We start from the raw sequence: 17,200 nt of genomic DNA, 5'->3' as shown, positions 1-17,200 counted from the left end.
CTGCAAATGCTTGACTCAGCAGCAGACAAGACTGTGGTCTGCAGCTGCCAGCTTTGATCCATTGTTTTTCTGGTTGCTGGATAGCTGGCTGAGGTATTGCCTTGCTTATCGCAGTTGCATCAAGTCATGTGTCTACACACTGCTACTCGGATTTTGGGTGTAGGAGATCCTGGAACAGAACTGGTGTTGCTATGCCTTGGAAATAATGGAGGAGGCTATGGCAGCAGCAAGTTAGAACAGTCAAGGACAGCAGCAGCCAAAACTCTGTGCCATAGTTTGATTAGCTGGGAGGATGTGAAGCAATAAAACTGCTACTGCTAGGATAAGTCTGACAGCTCTCTCTTCCTTTCTGGTTACAGCTCTCTAGTTTGTCAACTGAGTAGCAGTTTGGGAGAGATTTACTGGTTCTAGATGCAACCTTTGTAGCATTTGGTGGACGTGTACCAGAACAAACCTGGAACTAGACTGTTTTTATCTCAGCTGGTCACATGAGTATCAGGCAACTGTGGTTCAACTTTGTGAAGGAAAGTGAAGGACTATGAAAGAAAATCTGTAAAGCGTGGATAGTTATAATTGCAAGGCTGAAAAAAGGTTTTTCTCCAAATATATTCTATCTGAGAGTGCTTGTTTATTACCATGTGTTCAGCTCTAATGGAAGCAGCAGTTCAACTTTTCTTGTTTAGCCCATTTGACCAGTATATTGAGTCATCTTAATACCTTTATTTATGTGGTATTGCAGAAAGGATGTAGGCAGGAGGAGTGTATAGAAACTTGTGCCCTCCAAGTCCTGCAAATTGTGATAAAGTTGTAAGCTTGCCCAAATATATCAGAATCCTCAAATTTGGATTAATCAGTTTTGATCATAGGCAAATAGTAAGGTGCACTTTTTAGTGTCACTAACATGTTTGTATAAGAAGAGATTCTCAAAATACATATTATGTACCAGGACTTAAGCTGTTCTGGCAGAATGGATCCCATTTGCATCATATGAATATATTACTAATAAGCTGCATGTTAATACTTTTAGGTCTGGCAGAAAGGGCCGCATGTTTCAAAAGCACCATCGTATAACTAAAAGAAAGACTACCACAACTAGTATTTCTTGATTGAATTTGCTGTCAGAATTAAACATTACAGGAAAAACTGAGGAATAAAGGAGTTCTTAGTTGGGAGGTTTACAAGGGAAGATTCCCACTCTAGCAAGTGTCTGTTTGGGAAGAGACTGCTTGGAAAACTTGTTTTGCCTAAGAATTGGTCCTTGGTCATTACAAGTGCAAAAATCCCTCCTGTGTCTGTCTTCAGGTCTGCTAGCAGAATGAAAAAGAAGAAAATTCCCCTAGCTAATAAATGACACACAGCTATGAGATAGCACACTTATTTTTTTGTGCCCATTTCCAAATCTCTCTAGTAGTTGCTTAAAGATGCTTTTTAATAAAACAATCTTATTTTAAAGTCCTGCCTGGTGTTGGATGATTTTATGGTTGATATAATAGACCCAGGGTACCCTGTTGCCCAGGAGCAGTAAACCCAACTAGGTTGTTATACCTGGAATGTCATGGTTGAAGGATCCCCAAGCATCTGTGGGGTATTCCCATACTGCGCTCCATATACGATACCAGGTTTCTTAGAGAAGACTCTATGGTTTTTTTTCCTGTGTATTTTTTCATATGGCGAAATCCTACTGAGGTTAATTGGCAAATAATTTTCTGAAAGATTATCTAAATAATGGGAAATTGGAGTCATACAACTTGGCTCTAGAGACGGAAGGGACTGCATGCAACAACGGCCCTGTGTTATCTTTCCTTAATGGATTTCAGGAATGTAAAATGATAGGTCAGGAAGGCTCGAAATCTTTTCATAATTAACCTATAAAGTACTAAAATAATGAGAGAGAGAGAGAGAGAGTTACTTATGAGAATTTGGACAATCTTACCAGTTTAAATGAGTTATTAAACATGGCTGACATTGCCAATTTCTGTGAGGATTTACAGGATCAGGACTGCTATTTGATAGTTATTTATTGATGACATTCATAAGGATCCTTTCTTTAATGCCTATGATGACTAAATGACTTATCTATCACCCTCACCTTTTAAAGCAGTACACCATCTCATGTGCCAGCAAATGCTATGCTTTGTAAGCTTGCTGTTTTCAATGATAATTAACTTTGAGGTGTGTACATTCATCAGAAAAAAGGATAATATTGTGATTCAAGATTTTATTCATTTGCTTAACAAACCCCTTATTCTAGTGATAATAATTAACGCGCTCATATAGAATAAGAGTCCTAGCAGAGTAAATTTAAATCTGCCTTCCTGCCAGCAGCTCCAGCCCCGCACACCCCTTCTTTTGTAACTTGCACGTTTGCAGCAGGTCCAGGTTTTCAGATGTAAATTAGATAATCCTCATTAGATGAAAATTGGGCATTGCAGTACAGTTTTAGAGTAGCCATATGCCCTTTTCCCCTCAATCCAAATCATGCTATGGCATAGACAAAGACTGCCACACTATTCAAACAGTAGACAAGGGCTAAATCTTATGCAGAGGCACATCCTCTTTATTCCAGAAGGAGGAAGTGTTGATTGAACACATTTGCTGAACATCCCTTGAGCCAGGCAGCTCTGTTTATAGTACTTACCTTTGCTCTGAAGGGAACTGATTAACTCCATTTAAATGCTACAGCAGCCACGAAAAGTGAACCTAAAAGAAAAATGAGAAGATGAAATATCTATCTATCTGCCTGTCTATAAAGAAAATACAGGGAGTGATTAAAGATGAGCCTGGTCTTAGCTCATGCATTTCCTTACAGGTCATTACAGCATTGCTGTGTATTTGCAAATAAAATTATCCTGCTTCCCAGTGTCATCTTATTCTGGAATATCTGTATATAAGTAACAGACAATTTGAGTATGTGTTATGAGACATTAGTAGAAGCTCCATATTCTTTAAATAAAAAGAAAGACACAGGACAGGGAGTTCACATGAGGTTGACTTCCATTGTGGGCAGGATGTGGATTTATTAGGGTGGTCAAAACACACTGTCTCTAATGTTAGCAGTGTCTGGTGCACTATTTGAACTCCCAGTCGTATGAGCTACATTAATTCCTAGATAAACTCATCCTTGTTTTGTACCAATGTGGATGGAAATTACCAGCTCTGTCTGCAAAGACATAGGTCAGCCCCCTAGAAGACGACCCTATTGAAACAACCAATGGCTATCAAAAGCAGTGATGTAAAGTGATAACAGCATATGAACTGCGTGCCAGTTTTACATTATAATACCTACATGAATGTCTTCATAGGCCTTTGCAGTGGAAAAGTACTGTTTTTTTAAAGGACTGACTGTTCTTTTTTTCTCTTTGTGTATTTGTTCTAAAAATTTCTTTAATCAAGTAGAAAACAAGGAAGATCTGATTTATTTCTAGGTTCATCTCAAATATTTTTATGAATGTAGAATTGAAAATAATGGAATCACTGTTACAGATTACATGTACATGATAATAGAAGCTGTACCTTGTCTATAAGGGCTTTTACTGATTCTCAAGTGCAGAATGCCCTGAGAGAAAGTATGGCATCATGTTTGTGCTTTGAAACTCATCTAGAGACAGATGGGAGTATTATTATCCTAAGCAAATTTTCAGTGTTTATGAATAATATCCAAAAGGAATTAAGACTTAAACTCAAAAACTATAATTGGAAATCTCTGCAAAATGCTCACTTAAGACTATGGAAACATTAAAAAAATTCTTTCACTTGAGCTAGTATAAGTTTCTGCATGGAAAATAAGTTATCATATGGGTCTTATTTTCCAACACACTTGAATTTTTTCAGGACAGAAAATTTGTCTTTTCCTGTGCTCAAGATGGAGAGAGCCTTTCTATACTGCTTTTCACAAAAAAATGTTAATGTTATGCTGGATTGGGTTATTGGAATTTTTCAGTGTTCGGTGAATAACAATGTGACTGATTTGTATAATATTTCTTTCTCTAATAAAACTGAGGAGTACTACCCCCATTTCACAAATAATAGCTGCATGAGGTATATGAAAGATTTATGTTCATTTATGCAATATTTAAACTAAGAGCACTTCACAGCATGGGGAGATGTCAGTGTTGTCATGGCAACAACTGAAGATATGTCATAAATGGATGAAGCAGAAGTCTTAGACTTGCCCAAGCTGAAGCCAACACCTTGTCTATTGTTTTGAACCTGCAACCTAATCAGCTGAACATTGCTTCTCTCATTTTGCTTTGGCAACATATATTGTATTTGATAGGAAAAGGAATAGCTGGCTTTGGGTGGTTGAGTTTGAAGACTTTGTTTAAGCCTGTATACTATTCCCTTTGCTTTCCCCCATTTGAAGTGTTTCCTTCTGCAGACACAAGGCTGGGACCTGAGGAAGGATCTGCTGGTGGTGGATGTTGATGAGTGTGACTGTTGTTTCTTGCTCTTTGATGTTTTAGGCCATCTCTTCTTCTTCCTGCTTATCCCACAGACTAGCTCAATATTAGCACCATTCTGTGTTTCTACAAATGTAGTACACTTGCTACATCTATCAGCTAATTTTTGGTTTACTTTCCCTCCTCCCAATGCATGTGTATTTGTGCCTACATATACATGGAAAACACAGGGAAGCATATTTCACTTTTCTGTTGAAAGATGAGTACAAACGACTAGTTTGCATTGTTTTGATTCAATATGAATTATGATTTGGTGTACTTCATTGCAGCTTCTTGAATTCTTAGTAATATGTAGGGGCTGAGGGACTGGCTTTGGGCAGTGGTTTTTACTGTGTTTTTCACTATTTGAGTAGCTTTGGACATAGTGCTTGTTCTGCAGTAGTTCCAAAAAGCAAAGGAAAAATAAGGATACATGCTTGTTTAAGTTTCATGTTCTAATAATGTTGTTATGTGTCATAAGAATACATAACACTAAAATCTATAATAAAGACAAGACCTGCATCTTTAAAGTAACATAAAAGTTACATAATTAATTGACCAAATTCTTTAGGAAATCAGCTCATCTTCTCTGTGGAACTTGCTATGCAGACGTTTCTTTGTCTTACAACATTTTTAATAATTATACAGAGACAGAAATTTTTTAAAAAATTAGCATGAATAGAATGGTTTTCTGAGAACTTGTCTGAACATCACACAGTGTTAAAGGCCTAGCTATTCTAGTGTGACTAATGTCAGATCCAGAATTGCAAATAATCAAAGTTACAGTAAATATTTAGCCTTTTCTCAAGGTGTAAAAAATCAGAATCCATATATTGCTGAATGTTAATTCAGACTCCTGTCGGAATCTGACAAACTAATTATATCAATATATGATAAAGACTGTGTATTTTAGATCGGTGAACCTGAATTATAAAGGGAAACTGGATTGGCACATTCCGACAATTTGAATTGCTTTTAAATATCTAATTTTACCAGGCATTTATAAAATTGGTTTGATTTGTTTCATGCATATTTTCTTCTAGCTGTCTCAATGAACTTTTCTCTTTAGGACTTCTTTCTGTGGTATTTGTCGTGAAATTAATCATCTGGTCTGTGTTCAGTACTACAGTTCCCAAATGCCAACACCTATTTTTGCAATTTCTTTCACAGCAGAACTTAAGAATTCATTACTTCCACTTGCATCAGTATAAAGCTGCAGTTTTATTCCAGAATTTATTAAAGAACATCAGAGATATGGATCAAATAATCACTGTTGCATGTTTTTCCATGACATAGAATAGTAGCAGAAAAAACAGAGACAATAATTTCTGTTGAGTAATGTGCAGCATCAACAAAAAGCATTCACAGTTTTATTTAAAGTTCTTGCCATCATATTTACTTACTAACTCTTGATTGTACTTGCTGTTGAGTAAACACCTCTTTTTGAACAAAAGCAGTAATTTGTCAGAAGGAATTACTAAGTTATTAATGAAGTGGTTTATTTTGGACCCTAGCTTACCAGGGTGCATATCCCAATATGTAATTATTTATTGAGACTCTTATATTGAAAATATTTTAAATTAATTTTAATGAAAATGTTCTATAAATGCATGTGAGCCAATCATTACCAGATCTCAGTACAGAAGTAACTTACGAGGTCCCAGTCTTGCGTTGGCACTGGATGCTTGTACGATGAGATACAGACCAGTGTGAGTGGGCCAGTCCACCATCGAGGAGTTACCCTCGCTCAGCGTTAGGTGCAAGCTATAGTCATGGGGAGCATGAAGGATTTGAGCTAATGGTCAAGATTAGTCCAAAGTACAAGAACAAGTGAACACAGATATTTCTTCTGGTCTGGAAATTAAAAGAATATTAAAAGCCATGACGAAAGGTTTGAAACTTGTTGATCGGTTTGAACTGAAGCATATTTTCTATAGCAAAATGAAGTATGAACCAGTATTGGTTTTATTGTATAGCAGTCCAGGTAGCAGTCTATCATTTTGTTTCTGTTATGGCTTATGACAAAAGCAAATTCCAAATAAGTCTTTATACAAAAGAGAGAACATGTTCGTTATGTGTTCCTGAGTAGACCATGCATATGAAGAAAACAAATGAAAAAAAGTAAAATGGAGTCTTTAGAGTTTGTGATTTAGGTTTTTGACCCTTTCCCCTCTCTGAATTTTCCCTGTTGCAACTGAGGTCTTACAGGGTTTTGATTACATCAGTTTGGAAGGTCTGTGGGAAATGTACCTGCATTCCAAGAGGTAATTCGGATGCCAGACCTTTGGATAACGTGGCTGGGACAGTTGTGCACCAGGATCCCTCTTGGATCTTTGGTACAGTCCTGTGGCTGATAACTCAAGGTACAGTGCAGTACTACGTGCCACAGCAAAGGAAGTGGGCTTGTTGTAGTCTGCTTGGTAACTGATCCTGATCCATGACTCTTATTTTCTGTTGTATATTTATAAAAGAAGCAAAGGAGGCTGGAAAGAAATAGTGATTTTCTTTGAAAATATGAGCCTATGTACATAGCCTAAAGACTGACTTCTGTACCATAAGGGCTTTCTGGCACAGAGGAGACTTCATTTGCCTTAACTTATTGCAAATCCATTTAACAAATATTATTAGGACCAACTGTCTGTACTATATAAGTACAGAATGATCACCTCCTTTCATGTACAAAGATACACTCCTCACTGCAGAAGAAATTTCAGAATTGTTCTAAAGCCCTTTCAAGACTTTGTGTGTACTGTGACTAATCTCATGGTTTCCATCTGAAGCTGCTGTGTCATTCCTACATCTTACCCCAGAGGAGCCTCAACTCTAGCTCTGAATTAATCTTTTCTTCCTGGCCTTTTCTTTCAATCACCTTTTATTTATTTTATTCTTTGGTAGAATGAAGAAATGTATGGCAGGCTATTTTTTAAAAAAAGTATGTGAAAGGAAGTTAAGTTAGTAAGATGTTTGAGAAGCTGTTACAAATTCTCATTTGAAGAAAGGATATTGTCTTTCCAGAATTTCAAAAATATATTTGCAAAATAATGTTTTCAATTTTATCCAACAGTATCATTGATCAAGTTATCTCAATAATTTCCATGGAAATTTTTAGACTTCTTTACCACACTATTCAAAATGGGAAATTTGTAAATTTAGGCTGCTACAAAAAAAATCAATTACATGCAGGCTAGATAATCAAGTGGCATAAATAAATAAGCATATCTGAAGAACATGGTGTAAATTTATGCAGTCTGAGGCTCTGGACTCCTATCTCCTATGTACGCAATCACGTTACCATGAAATATACTGTGAAGTGAATTTATAGTACTCCAGAACTCACAGTAATTTTCTTTACACAGTCAAGAAAAAGTATCTTGCTCTTTCCACTTTCCGAAAATAATCTACTTTTCTCATATGATATTATTTAATGTACTAATATAGTCTACCTGTTTGAATGTTGTGATAATATCTTATGACTTGAGAGTTGACCTGCTTGGAAGTACAGGGAAAATTTTCGTTAGACTCTTCTATAACAACTCTACAAAGTTATCTAAATTCTGTGCTTGTAGACAGTAACTTCAGATAGTTTATGGTAGTTTTACATTGCTGATTAATTGAATATGAAATACATATTGTGGCTTGGAAGGCTTTGCAAAGGAGTATCTTTTCTTCAGCAGGCAACTGAAATCACTATGGGCAGAGGTATTTACATCATTGAGGGAGTCAAGTTGATGCCATATTGGTGCATCAGGCCAAGAAAATTTCCTCACCCAAGAAGGAAAGCAGTAAGTCTGGCACAGTGGGAATAGCAAACAAGACATCTTTGGCCAATATGAAATGCTACAGGAATGTTACAACTCTCAGCCATGGAAAAACCTAGCAGTTCTAGTAAAATAATCTCAGACTCAAGAATCACGTTTGGTGTTTACAAATTCAGACCACTGGATTTTTTAAATACAAGTCCAGCATTCTGGTATTAGTAGTTCTAGGTTTCTCCTCTAAAAATGAAGAAGTATTCTCAACATGATTTACAAATGAAAAAAAAAAAAGCATCATTACTTTATGCATGGAGCTAGAGAATCACTAGATGCTGGCTGATCTCTAAAAGCAGAAATGAAGTTCTAAGAGTGGTAATAATGTGTTTGTTTTTTCATTTTCAATACTGATAACTATGTGTTTGCTTTTTCATTTTCAATAATCTGAAGCAAAGTTTTAAAAAATATATCATTGGCAACAAAAATTTTTACAACTGTTGATGTAATGATTGTAGAAGATATGTTAAACCTTTTAAAGTTAGCTCAGTTTTCAGAAGTGCTACTAGCAGAAAACTTGAGACTGGATTTTCAGAGACTATGCTTATCATTTTAGAAAAATTAAGTCAGAGTATTTTAGGTGACTCCATGGATTGTTGGTGCTTTGGGTTTTCCACTGAAAAATCATTTAGAATGCAAGTCAGGTACATGTCAGCTCTGCTTTAAACATTTCCTGTATACCAAAAGTGGAAATTTTTTTCTTAGTTTTGATGCTGTTTCATACTAATGATAAGCCTGTATAACAGGAAAAAAACCAAGAAGAGTGACAGCAAAAGCCCTTTGTTAAAAGAAGTTTATGCTACTTGGCATAAAGGATTTTGTTCTTGGAGTAGTTGTGCATGGAAAACAAACAAAAAAAATTACATCATTTATATAGTTTGAGTTGTATTGACATGTTTATGTGTTGTAAATAGCAAGGTACAACTTTGTAATATCCTCTTGTCTTAACATCACATTTTTTTCTGATGTTGCCTGGACTATTTTTTGTCCAGATAAATTGAGCTCATCTCATAGAGACAAGATTCCAAGTTTTCTGTTACTTTGATCAGAATTAGCAGTAGATGTGTCAAGTCAATTACTCTAAAATTGGACAGATGCAAAGTAGGGTGGTATGTCAGTCATTTACTATTTTTTTCTTTTAGTTTTACCACTCTGCATCCCTCAGGGAAGCTATTATCATGTTCCTAGTCTTGTGAATTGCTGAGTACTATTTCCTATTGTTACCTGTTGTCAAGACTGTGCAACTGGAAGAAAACTTTAGCAGTTCTAAAAAGATTATATTGGATTTGCTCTTGAGTTGTATAGTAAGCCTGACTGCAGTGCTGTTATGTGTGCATGGTGTGTCTGTGTCATCCTTGCTAGTAGAACATCTCCATATTACAACACTGTAGTGGGATTGATGATGGGCTTTACTGCAGCCCTTAGCAATAGACTATTAAGATTAGCACGTTATCTGAGGAAGAGATTTGACTGAAGGGCTTGCAATTCCTTCCTACAGTTAAATTCAACAGAGAGCTATCAGACACTTGCTTCTCTCCCTGGGAAGTTTGTTTATATTTCAGCCTAGAAAGACAAAATGATAACACAGAGGATTTTTTTTTTTCTTCCTGACTTTTGATTTATTTATCAGAATTGTCTGTGTTCAGAACCTGGATGTTTAATTAAATTTGTGTAAGAAGGGTGAATTTTCATTCTTGTATTAAAGCAGCATTAAAAATCCAGTTCAGGCTTTAAGATTTCTTTACATTCCAGAAGCCAAATGAGAAGAAAAGCAAGAGTCTGCTGTCTTTTAGTTGTTGAGGTGAAATCCTGCTAACAAAACAAGCTATCTAACAAGTTAAAAAAGCATGGGCAAAAAAGGTCCAGCAAAGAATGAATCTTCTGGACTCACACACTTTAAAGTGTATTTGGAAATAGAAAAGAGTAAAATTACTGTACAAAAATGAGCCAGCATGCCTTCCATTGAAGACAATGCTAAAATAAAAGTAAGAGTGGATAGCTTTTGTAGAATAAGAGCTGTAGGGAGTGCTTGTCTTAAAGATTTATACTTGTATGTCTTCTTGCCTTCTCTTTTGGGCTTGCAAAATGGCCTTCATTAAGAAGCAGTCAACAAACATCATTTATTCTGTGCTTAGAGAACTCAAATAAATACCTTTATATATATTAGCTCCTAGTTTCATCATTTATTTTGTGAGCAAACCTCAGAGCCCTGTTGACTCAGGTGGAAGTCAGTATGTTCCTCAGTTTGCTTACGCACATTGAATAGCAATATATAAGCTTCCAATTTCCTTCCTTCTTTATTAATACCTTTTACTTGCAGTTATCTGGACTATTTAACTACTTTGTGCAAATAAAATAATCTTCCCTAATAAAGACAGGAATGTTAGTTAAATGTCATTTTGATCAGAATCCATGATACAATATACTGAAATAAGGGATAAAATCTGCCAGTTGGTCTGACTGAATAAACAACAAGGTAAAATTTTCAGCCATCTCTTGCTTTGCCGTTATCTGACCATAGGAATGGGTTTATAGTGTAAGAATCTAGGTGATAAACTGACATAAACTATCTGACAATACAGTAAATGTAAATATATGTTGATAGGACAATACTGAAATAAGATTAAATTATGAAAATATTTACTGATTCAGAACTACCATAGAAGTTTGGGCATTTTTTAGGTTTATTACCAAAACTGATCAGCAAAATTTATTGTATGAAACTGTGACAGGTTTCCCAATTTACCCATAGTTCCAAAATAAATATTACTTTATTTCAATATAATTCTTCCATGTTTGAATTTTAGTACTTTGTGAAATATGCTGCATATGGGAATTCTTGAACATACAGACTAGTAAAGGGACTGCAAGTGATTTTGCATTTTTAAAGCTGCAGATTCTTAGAGTGTGGGAGTGCCTCTGTGAGAGTTGTACAAGTTTAAGAGGTTAAATGGCAGGAATTGAACTCTTTGCTAGTTAAAACTGAAGATTAAATGGAAGGATTAATTGGGTATGGAATGGCTTATTTCCTGTCTAGTAATACATAGAGGTGTCTTCAGCATGACATGCTCTGTGCCTAATGTATTCATCTCTCAGAACAGGCCTTCAGGCTCCTACATATTAAAACCAACTACATGTCTACAGCTGGAGAAGTCTGATTGATGTCCTCTCCCACAGTCACTTGAGGTATCTAAAAATTTTTACACCGAAAAGCAACTTTAAATTGGAATTCTGGTTTTGGTTTTTTTTGTTTTGTTTTTTTTGAATGTGTGTGTAAAGCCAGGTTTTAAAGTTTCTCCACTAATTCATTGAGTGGAGATGGTTTGCATTTTTAATCTCACTTTGTAAAAAGAAAATCTCTGTAATATTATACTATATTCTGGCAGCCTGCTTGCTTGTATTTGGCAGTTTATTTTGGTTTTGGAGCAGCTCACTAGCCATCTGATTAACATGGAGCGTACCGTGATATGTGTCTTGTCTCTGAAATTGATAGGGATAATTAAAAAGACTGTGAAGATGACTAATTATTTTTCAACAACCAAAGCTTTTCAGTTCAAATCTTCCCTGGTTTCCGTATTTCTAAGATCATTAAAATGCTCAGAGAACAAACATTTAATATGAGACTAAATGTCATGAGTGTGACTTTCTTCTGGGCTTGTCTTCACACACCATGTTCCGTTCTTTACGTGTTCAGGAAAGCCATGCAGAGAGAAATTCATATAAGCCTCCTTTTTTCTTTTTATTTTTTAGATTTATTTTATTTATTATGATAAGGAAAGCCTGTCAGTCTTTGCATTATTACTCTTCTCTCTTCTCTTGTTCCTACTGACAATAGAGGGACTCAGTTGTGCCGTTAGTCACTGGCTAGTGTAGAAGGTTCTGGGGAAGGGACCTATCCATGTCTAGAGAAGAGCAGTTGGTTCCAGAGAAGCAGTGTGCTGTACTGCTGTGTGGGGCAGATCGGTGTCAGATCATGATCTGTACACTCCAGCTTCCAGGTTAGAGTGTCTGTTCCGTGTCCCAGGATCCATTGAACCAGAGTCAGTCATGGAGGGGCTCCAGCTGCAGGTACCAATCTTAGATTTCTAAATCACAAATGTGTGTGTGCCCAGAATTTATTCTAATTATGTTTATCACCCTCAAGAACAGTATTGCAGGATTTAGCCACCTGTTAGTTGAGGGAGGAACCAGACAAAAATACCAAGGAAAGTGCCAAAGCGAATATCTTAATTACCTTCATTCCTTCTGACAAATTTCCTTTTACATTTGTGTGATTTTTGCAAAAAAATAGAACACAGATAAATCGTTATACTAGAAATTGGTGTTTTTTTGGGTTTTTTTTTTGAGTAGTATCAGCCTGTCTATACATTCTCATTTACATGAGTTTGAATGTAGTTTTTAATAGCTCTTTCTCATAATTATTTTGGGTGTTTTCATTATCGAGTGCCCAGCTGACAATTTTATGTGGACTCATTTTTCTGTGTTCCAAATTCAGAACCTTTCAAAGATATTTAAAATGAAGAATGCTTAAAATAGTCACCTTTGCATTCATGGGTCTCACTGTGTTTGTGTTCTAGAGGTTTCAGCAAAATGAGCTTGTAATAACCCATCGATAGGGGTGCACTAGTCACATCAGTTTCAATAATTATAATTACATTTTATTGTCCTGGTTTTCAGCAGATACAGAGCTGGGTTTCTTTTTAGTAGCTAGAATAGTGCTGTGTTTTGTTTTCAGCCTGGGATTAGTAATGAAAAAAATGTTGATAACACACCAATGTTTTAATTTTTGTTGAAGGACTTTGTGTTTTTGTTTTGTTAGTCTACAAGTGCAAGATCGGGGCGGGGGTGGGCAAAGAATACTTAAATTAATAAGCTAAATTGGTGTTGGATATGCCAGTATTCCATATCATATAACATTATGTTCAGTATATTAGTGAGGGGCTCTTCCTCTCTTGCTCTCTGCTTTCACTCGGGCTCTCATTCTCCCAGGATTGTGGTTTCGGTGCGGGATTGTTACTCCTCTGGGATTGTTATCTGGGAACAGGCTGGGCTTGGTCGGTGGGTGGTGAGCAATAGCACTGTTTATCACCCATTTGCATATTTTGTTATTATTATTATTATCATTATTATTTTAATATCATTATTATTTTAAGTTTTATTTTCTTTTAATTATTAAATTGTTTTTATCTCAACCTATGAGTCTTCTTACTCTTGCTCCCCAATTCTTTTGGCTCTCTCCTGGGGCAGGGGGAGGGAGCGAATGGCTGTGTTTGACTGCTAGCCCAGTGAAACCACCACAGTGCTTTTGGCAGCCAATGTGGGGCACTACGTATACTAATGCAAGTTCAAGGGTAATATGAAATTATTTTCAATAGGAATGTTTTTTCAGCACTTGATACACTTCTGAAGTACTGCTATATTTCTGTATAAAAGGAAGTCTGCTTTAATTTTTGGAAGTCTGTTGAAATACTCCTAGTATAAAAATAGAGCATCTTACAACTGTTAAGCTGTGGGAATGCCATAAAGATCATGCAGATAATTTCTAATTGAGTTACCATTTTCCATAGTTAAAGTTTGCATTTCTGTAAGTTAAGGCGATGCTTTGAGAATGTGAAATATCATGAGTCAGATTGTAATACTAAACACTTCATTCAAATAGATAAGATATCCATGGTGCCTGCTGTCACTCTTTGCAGAGTTACTAGATGCTTCCATATGGTAAAATGATTTTCCCTGTGCATAACATCCTGAAGTGTGGAAGTACTTTCATCCCATTTTATAGATAAGAATCCTAAAAAAGGGTCTAAGGGTTTTGTTGAAAGTTACTTAGTAAGACAGCACGATGTGTGAGGCTGTGCCAGCCACCTAGACCTAGCTGCCTTGTCAAACAATTATGCTCTCTCTTCAGAGTCCACTTCTTCTGCCTGTTAAACTTATTATGGATCCCTGATCTTCAAGTATCTCCTAAGGTCCCTGATCCAGTTCTGTTTCCTTATCTGTGAAATAGAAGACTACTGTAATTGTTTGGTTTATTTTTTGAGGTAATTATAAACATAGTTATTTGTCTGTAATGAACTCAAAAAATATCTCTTCTCCACACACATGCTGAATCAAAGTTAAAATCCATCAAATAAAGTAAAAGAGATTCTAATTCATTTGGAAAACTTTCTATGGTAAATATAAAATTTTTCGATTCATTGATGCATCCACTGAACTGCTTAAAATTTTACTGAACTTCTAGGAGAAAAGGACCTTTGATAAAAAGAATTGTATATTGAAATCCATATGCAGCTCTAGTGAACGTATTATTGTCTGGAAGGTCTTTATTTGTTTATAACTAAAAAAATTCACTTATGTTGTATTGTTGATAGCAGATACTAAGAAAAGGTTCTTACAGTTCATAGAATCATAGAATGGTTTGGGTTGGAAGGGACCTTAAAGATCATCCAGTTCCAACCCCCCTGCCATCAGCAGGGACACCTTCCACTAGACCAGGTTGCTCAAAGCCTCATCCAACCTGGCCTTCAACACTTCCAGGGAGGAGCAGCCACAGCTTCCTTAATGTGGAAAAGTAGGAATTTAGCCAGTACTTTTGTGGACTGGTTTTGAATGCTTACCATGTCTAAAATGTGTTTCTTTTCTCTGACTTTAAAGAACACCAGGAAGAATCTAACTTGAGTAGACTTTAACTGCAGACAGATTTGTTTATTTATTTATTTTTATTTTAGAACTATATTTAAGGTATATAAGTTGGAATAATTCTAGAAAGAAATGTGGTATGTGGCAAAGCTAACTAAATCCTCTCTTGATCTAAATCCTCCGTGTTGCACTGCAGTCAGCCAGCTGGTACGAAGCAGAGGTTATACTGTACTATGATTCCAGGTATTTAAAGCTGTGTTAAGTTTGCTGGTGTGAGGATTTTGAACCTGAAATATCAACCAATGAAATACTGTTTGTGTGCACTATAAGGCCCGTGGTTTGAATCTTTGTAACATGCTGAGAATTAGGTTTTTTCAATGTTGGACACTTATTTATGTTTCTAGAAGTACTTTCAAACTGGACTTGCTTTTTTTTTTTAACAGCGGCACTGATGATTTGTTTTAATGCTCTTGATGTCTGATGTACCACAACTGTGGAAAATACAGTTCACAATCAAGTCAAGTTTGAAATAGTAGCATAAAAATAAGGAAAAAGGAAATAAAAAAGAGATGCTGAATCTGAAGGTTTGGCATCTGGGCTTTTCTGGTATATTTAATTTAGTCTAAATTTGCCAAACTTCAGGTTAAGCATCGTTTAAAATTAAACCACTAGGCATCTTCATAGTAATGAAGACAAATAACCTTGTCCAGGGTGGGGGGGATGCAGTTGTCACTGGTTATGTTCTTTTAAATGTGCTTATGTTCTGAATAAAAGCTAATTAACATCAATTTTTTCATATAGACACTAACACATAGCACAATACACAGCACAAACAACAATATTGATGTATTTATTATTGATTGTACTGCAGTTAGCCTGAATCCTTGTATGTAAATTCTATGTTAATGCATCTGAGCTGTAGTTGTGTATGATATCATTTTTAATTCTCTTTTTGAAAGGATATCTCCATCTTTCTAATGTGACCACATGACAGGAACTTACCAGAACCTGAGAATAATGGTATTTCAGCTCTTTTATTAACAATTCCAAACCTTCAATGACAGGTAAAAATGTTTAGCCTATGTCCCAGCTGTTACACTTTTGGGGGTACATGTATAAAATATGAGTTCCCTGGATCTCTGTGAAGCTTCCAGAAAACCATTTAAGTCGGAAAAGCATTTACAAACCTTCTGGCTTATTCTGTTAAGAAAAACCTGCTTTAGAGCAACTGGCCAAACTCCCAGGAATAAATTCTTTATGCTGTCTAGAATCTGAATACTTCTCTGCTAGCTTTGCCTTGTCAGTGAAATGCAAAAGATGGCAGCAATGTTGCCTTTGGAGAGTCTCCTAGGTCATTAAATCTAGCTAACCTTCATTTGGATACAGCCACTTCTAAATCCTGGCCACAGGGCTTTAGAAACAGCTGTTGAGTGTGTCTGATATTACTCAACATTTCTGGTTGTTTGTGGCTTTTTTAGCCAAGCTGCCACTCATTCCTTGTCCCTGTCCAGGGCCAAACTGCTTCCTTTGGTTTTGGAATCTAGTTTCAGACTCAAAATTACAAAGCCTGTGGATTGTAGGTATAAACTGCAAAAGCTTCCTGGGTAAATGTGCAAGTTACAAGCATTTGCAACATTCTAGACCATTTCAGTAGTTATATTTGGAGTTGGGGCATCAATAATACATAGTTTCATTAAAAGGTAATGTGCTTTCATGTCACAGCACTGAGTTATTTTGGGTGATTCTAGTGACCCCATTTGAAATATAGCAGATTAAACTATGCACCTGTATATTCAGTTGCAGAGAGTTTGCACCATGTGCCTGAGAGAAAAAACTAGTATGTTTCTTATAGACCTTCCAATTTTTATTATTCCTATTCGTAAATGCAAGCGTATGCATTTAGTATCCTGACAAAGCTCAACTGGAGTTCTAACATATGTGCCCTCTTTTAGTTCCTGCCCCCTGGAAAGCCAAAACTAAACAAAAATACCACTCTGCTTTTTCTCTGCTTTATTTGCATTCTTTCTTTTTTTTTTTTTTTTTTTTTTTTGAGATGATCTTGTTTGAAAGCAGAAGGTTGGCACCTGAGAAAGGAAGCACAGGAGGGTGTGAAGCAGTGGGATGCTGGACAGGAGGGCTCCTGCTTTCTCCCAGAGCCGGCACTGCAGTGCTCAGCTCTGCACAGGGCTTGCGCACACTCTCATATCACCCCTGCGTGGACTTCTGAGCCGCCCTGGAAATTGCTGTTAACTCTGCCTCATTGGAGTTGCCTGATTTCTGGTTTTATGAAAAGCTTTCCTTAGGCAAATGGTT

This window comes from Antrostomus carolinensis, unplaced genomic scaffold, assembly GCF_000700745.2.
Source record: "Antrostomus carolinensis isolate BGI_N321 unplaced genomic scaffold, ASM70074v2 scaffold7967, whole genome shotgun sequence".
Taxonomy (NCBI): Eukaryota; Metazoa; Chordata; class Aves; order Caprimulgiformes; family Caprimulgidae; genus Antrostomus; species Antrostomus carolinensis.
This window is presented reverse-complemented; position numbering follows the sequence as displayed.